Below are 6,783 nucleotides of genomic sequence, written 5' to 3'. Positions count from 1 at the left end.
GTCATAATTCTGCAAAAATAAAAACAACACACAACCAAAACAAAATACCATAAGATTAAACAGATTCAAGTGAAAATTATAAGTGCTGGTCTAGTCTGTACGCTGGGCGTACATCCAGCATACGCTGGGCATACGTCTAGATGCTCAAATCGACTCCCCCTGTTTGGTCATTGTTTACCCATAATCAACAGTCAACAAATTTTTCAAGAAAATCATGAAGGGTAGTCAAAATATGGGTAAACTACTTAGACATACTTCCAACGAAGTCGTATCTGGGTCTGTTCATCACTGGCCTTAAGCCATAATCACTCTTCAACAACATTACCCCATGAAATGCACAAGGCAGTCCATCAAGCGAGGGTTTACGTCCAACGAACGCTAGGCGTACACCCATAAGATCGAATCGATGATTATCTTACGAGATTAAGGCCAAGTTAAGTCCAAGGGTTTAGTCCATTGATCGAAATCGGTCTATTAAGACATAAGCTAGCTCATTTTCATGTGAAATCGGCCCCAAATGATGAAGGGTATAAACCCTAGATTCCGACAAAGGCATAATGCAGCAAATTTCACTGATTTAAACACAAATCAAAGACATAGAGTAACCGAATAACATACCTTTGTGATGAATTTTACAAGAAAGAAGAAAAATCGAGAGTCTTGTGGAGGTATTCGGCCGTCACAACGTGTGCGTGAAAAAGTGTTGAAAGAGGGAAGAACAAAAAAGTCAAAGGGTAAAAGATATAACCTGGCGCTAATTTATGCAGGGCGTAACGTGAAGTTACGTTGGGCGTAACTCCAACTCCCTGATTAGTCTGGTCGTGATCATCACTTTAGTACGCTAAGCGTAATGTCAATTACACTGGGCGTAATTTTCTGAAATATTTTCCTTTTTCCTCTATTTGAAATTCCTTTTTCCAACTAATTTATTTAGGAACTTCAACAGTCACGACTTTCTGATGAGTGACATAAAAAAATGAGACATCATGATCAATTGTCTTTGTCGAGATCAAACAACAATGGTTGATTAAACCCTTGCACGCAAGAAATGGTTTGTGAAAACAACAACTTTTAGGACCCGTTAGAATATTTCCTTTGTTTTCTTCGCACCCTTAACTAAAAGTAGAACAAGAAGTGACCTAACTAGCCAAGAACATCAAGAGCTCGGTCTTCCACTTAACCACCATGATACGCCTTGCTATACTACACCTCGTGGATTGAGTTGGACAAATCACCAAAGTAGTAGGCTAAGCAGGTCAAGAATTCCCTAATCGCTTGCAATCTCGAAACCCATGCAAAAAAGTAAAATCAAGCAATGCGTATGATCACAAATTTCTGCAAAGTAACAACAAAAATCTTCCCGACAAGTGAAATGGTATCAATGAAAATAAAAATAAAAATAAAATAAAACTAAAAATTAAAAATAAATAACGAATAATCAAATAAACTAAATTAATTGAAAACCGTTCGCGGGCAACGACGCCAAAAACTTGATGTGAATATTAATGCACTAGTTTTTTTTTTATTTATAAGTCCTAATTTATCGCATCTAAACCACACCTTACAGGCAGTGAACCCGATCGAGTATAGTATAGCTTTGATAAGCAAGGGTGTCGAACACTAGGGGAACGGTGGTGAATTAATTTAGAATATTTGATTATAGGTTACAAAACACACGAAAGGAATAAACAAATGGTTATTAAATCTCAAACAAACAATTAATTAACAAATCTCGATAAACTAACAGGAAAACAAATCTCTTCAGGTACTTTGGATTAGATAATTTACACCTAAAAAGCATAGACAATTGCATACACAAATTTATTTATTCATGCTTACCGATTCCTAAAATGATTAGATTCGCATTCACTATTACTAATCCTTTAGCAAACAAGTCAATTCAAATAGTGATCAGTTGATTAAACTAACATGTTTCCTAGTGTTCAGTTCGTATCAAGCAAGACTTGTAATATTAGTTAATCAAATTGGTCGTTCAATTAACCTCTTGTTGATGGTCATCAAACAAGGCTCACACGTTGACTTATTTATTTCTGAGTTAATCCTAGTTTCACATTCTTTATTCCTAGACATATAATCTTGATGGTCATCAAAGTCATAAGATACAAGCAATCAAGCAGATGTTCATACAACTTAATTTACTTGACAATTAATAGCAAATAATTATCATTAACACATAAGGATCTTTTAACAAGCTTGGCAAGATAAATTAAACATAAACAAACAATTTAATCTAGCAATTTATCTATAAATCAAGGTTTCATTCAAACATAAACACAAAATAAAAGGTTTTTACACCTAAATCAGAAAATAAACACATAATAGTATCACAATGGAATGTTAAACATGGTCATGTTAACAACCCACATGATTACCGACATGTATCCGCTCTCAAATCCTTCCGATCTCCGCTCTCATTAGCTTAACGACCTTCCGACCGCCTTCTAGATCCTCAAAACGGCTTAACAGAAGTTAATTATCGGCTAAATTAGGTTAGAAGTCGAATCCCCCTCTCTGGTTAGCTGATAATCGATTTTTATAACCCTTGGAACCGACTTACGTACGCTGGGCGTAAGTCGGTTTACGCTGGGCGTAGTGAGAGTTGTATCGCGATTAGGAATTCCGGAACTAAACCCATTATGCTGGACGTAACCGAATTTACGTGGGGCGTAATCTGTATTTCACCGTTACGCTAAGCGTACTTAGCAATTACGCTGGGCGTAATTGACTCCTTCAGCATTTTTTCTTTCTTTTAGCTTCTAAGCCCTAATTCCGCTCCAGTAATTTCTTTTGTGCTCTATCGAAAAACTAATAGCTGCAAATCATAATTCAAAGCATTATAAGTACTTTTTAGTTCTAAAAGAGAATAATAAAGGCTAAAATATTAAGATATAATGTATAAATATATATATATATATATATATATATATATATATATATAAATACACATATCAGACCTTGAGAAAAGCAGAAAGGAGCAGTGTGTACGATCAGCCAGCGCCCTAACGGTGATTTCCCAAAATACCCTTACATTATGTGTTATGAGATATGATATGATATGTTATGCATGCTAGAGTAGGATAGGTATTCCTATTAGGACTAGTGTGGCCTGATTTGTGATGCCTTAGCCTAGGAGATTACTACTGCTATGAGATGCTTCGAGAGTAAGTAGGTTGCAGTGAGGAGCTTATGAGAAGTCTGCAGAAGGGTAGCCTATGCTTAGCGAGATGTAGAGTACTTGTGATCTGAGATCCTAGGAGGAGGACTTGGAATGAATGTTGATGCGATGTGGAAGGTAGTATAGGGCCCGTACTACTGAAAACACCGGATCAGTGCGCAGTCCAAGTAAGAATCCTTAGGATACTAGGGAACAGGTATGGTTAAGTTATCAAGTACGAGTATACTCGAGCGAGTCTTTGATATTATTATGTTGTATTTCAGAGACATCATGGTTGGGACACTCCATAGACCAGAGACCAGTGACGTGAGTGATGAGGAGCTTCGTCAGATGATCCACGATGAGGTGGTTGCGGCTATCTGCGCAGGGATATCGGAGATGTTTGGGTCTATCAAGACCACCCTGATTGAGTAGTTTGACGAGAGATACGCAATGGTTACTAAGGCTGCAGCTGCTGCTAGACCTCAGGGGGGGGGGGTGAGTTGTTGCTGTTCCAGGAGTTCAGCAACACAAAGCCACCGGAGTTTGATGGGACGCAGGACCCGATTGCTGCGATGAGATGGATTTTTGATATCGAGGGATGCTTCTACACATGTTCGTGTACAGAGAATCTGAGGGTTCGGTTTGCACTGAACCAGCTCTGCTTGGGAGCGAAGGATTGGTGGAAGTTTGTGACGGCAAACTTCACTCTTGTAGAGATCTCAGAGGTGACCAGGGATAGGTTCACCACCATGTTCAGAGACGAGTATGTTCCCCCGGTGGATAGGGAACGGTTGCCACAGGAGTTCTTGTCCCTCAAGTAGGGGACAGAGTCCGTGACTGTGATTACACAGATGTTTCAGGAGAGGGTGTTGTTTTGCCCTGAACACATGTCGTCTGAGCAGGCACGGATGAGCTGGTATTCGAGCATTCTGAGGAGGGACATTCGGGAGTTCATGGCGAACTTGACTTACCGGACATTTGCTGAGCTCCAGGGAAGGTTGCAAAAAACGCTCAACTTTAGCTAGTCGGTGGACTGGGGTCAAGAGATTAATCGACTAGGCGGAGATTAACCGAGGGATTAATCAGGTACCATTAATTGCTAATTTGTTGAATTTAAAAAAATAAATATGATTAATATCATATCAAAGTTTGTAAATAACACTAACATGATAACAAAATAGGTTAATATGATTAATACAACACTAACCATGCCTCAAATAGTTTCCATTGAGATAAAACTTCTTCAAAATGTTAAAATTTCATCGTTTTATAATTTTTCACTCATTATGTATGCATGGATTAATCATTAGGCGCCCTCTAATCGGTCGAGTAGTGCCTAGGGATTAATCGGAGATTAATCGGGACCTAGTCCAGATTTTTACAACAGTGGCTCCAGGAAAATGCCCGAAAGAGGGAGATTGAGCTAGAGACTCAGGCCAGGGAGGAGGCCGAGTCTCAGAGGAGGGACAGGCGACCGGTACAGGTACAACCGGCAGCCAAGTATGCTAAGCCCGCTGATACGAGATCTGGAGGCTAGAAGGGCCGCACTTGTGGGAAGTGCGGCAAGGGACATGATGGAGTGTATCGAGCGGTTGCTTGCTACAAATATGGCAAGGAGGGGCATATAGCCAAGGACTGCCCCAAGGGATTTATGGTTTGCTTTCATTGCAACCAGACGGGTCACCGGAAGGCCGAGTGCCCACAGCTGTTACAGGGATCAGCGGAGGGATCTGCCCCTGCTACTGCACGAGCTACTGAGGGTCGGCCAGTGAAGGCCGAGGCACCGAAGGCTCGCGGGAGAGCCTTCCAGTTGACAGCGGAGGAGGTACGCGCAGCACCCGATGTCGTGGATGGTATGTATTCTTTCATTTATTTATGACGAGTTGAGATATTATGCTTATATTATGATGTGCGTACGTACTTTTCTTGTGAGTTATGTACTTGCTTTGGTGTTATTTGACTCGGGTGCGAGTAGATCATTTGTGTCGTTAGCATTTAGTCAACGCATTAGTATTCGACGAGAGGCGTTGATTCGACCTCAACGAGTTTCCATAGCCGACGAGAGAGCGGTGTATGCTACTAACGTGATTCGAGGATGTGTACTCGAGATCTTTGGCATTGGGTTCCTGATAGATCTGGTCCTAATTGCTAAGGGGGACGTCTTTGTTATAGTGGGCATGGATTGGTTGAGCCGATTTGGGCCGGTTATAGACTGTGAGCGGCAGACAGTGACGATACGAGACCCTAGTGGGGGAGTGCTTACTGTATATGTCGAGGGTACCTGATGTGGGTCAACATTTTGTTCGGTTGCCAAAGCGAGACAAAGTTTACAACAGGGATGCAGCGGGTTTGTAGCCTATATGATGGATACATGAGTGGCCGCGGAGAGGCCGAGTTCAATTGAGGATGTTCCGATAGTGCGTGAGTTCCCGAATGTTGTCCCTGAGGAGTTGCCGGGGGTGCCTCCAGAGAGGCAAGTGGAGTTCCGCATCAATCTGGTTCCGAGGGCAGCTCCTATCGCCAAGGCGCCTTATCGCCTTGCGCTGCCAGAGATGCAGGAGTTATCCTTGCAGCTTCAGGAGCTGTTGGGGAAGGAGTTTATTAGACCGAGTAGCTCGTCGTGGGGAGTGCTGATCCTTTTTGTCAAGAAAAAGAATGGTTCACACCGGATGTGCATTGATTACCGGGAGTTGAACAAGTTGACGGTCAAGAACCGTAAGCCTTTACCGAGGATCAATGCCCTGTTCGATCAGTTGCAGGGAGCGTCTTGGTTCTCCAAGATGGATTTGAGGTCTGGATATCATCAGATGAGAGTGTGGGATGAGGATATCCAGAAGACGGCATTCAGGACCCGTTATGGGCATTACGAGTTTGTGGTGATGCCTTTTGGGCTTACCAATGCACCGACAGCGTTTATGGATCTCATGAATAGGGTGTGCAGGCCGATGTTGGATCGGTCGGTGATTGTGTTCATCGACGATATTCTGGTGTATTCGAGATCCCGAGAGCAGCATGAGGAGCATTTGAAGGAGATTCTTGGAGTATTGAGGTCGGAGAGGCTTTATGCCAAATTCTCCAAGTGTGATTTCTGGTTATGAGAGGTCCAGTTCTTAGGGCACCTTGTCAACCAGAAAGGGATATTGGTCGATCCGGCCAAGATTGAGGCTGTGATGAGATGGGAGGTTCCGAAATCTCCCACCGAGATCAGGAGTTTTCTGGGATTGGCCAGCTACTATCGGAGATTTATCAGGGATTTCTCCAAGATTTCCGTTCCTCTCACCAGGTTGACCCGGAAGGGTGTGACCTTTAGTTGGGGTCCAGAGCAGCAAGCCTCATTTGAGACGCTTCGCCAGAGATTATGCGAAGCCCCGGTATTAGCCCTCCTAGAAGGGATGGAGGATTTTGTGGTGTATTGTGACGCATCGATATCGGGGTTGGGTGTGGTGCTTATGTAGAGAGGGCACGTGATAGCGTACGCGTCGAGGCAGTTGAAGCCTCACGAGGTGAGGTATCCCACCCACGATTTGGATTCAAGGGCCGTGGTGTTCTCCCTCAAGATATGGTGTCCTTATTTGTATGGGGTTCAGTGTATCATATACACGGAC

This window comes from Lactuca serriola, chromosome 4 (genome assembly GCF_051521515.1).
Source record: "Lactuca serriola cultivar US96UC23 chromosome 4, Lser_US96UC23_V15, whole genome shotgun sequence".
Lineage (NCBI taxonomy): Eukaryota > Viridiplantae > Streptophyta > Magnoliopsida > Asterales > Asteraceae > Lactuca > Lactuca serriola.
The sequence above is the reverse complement of the archived record's forward strand: the minus strand, read 5'-3'. Positions refer to the sequence as shown.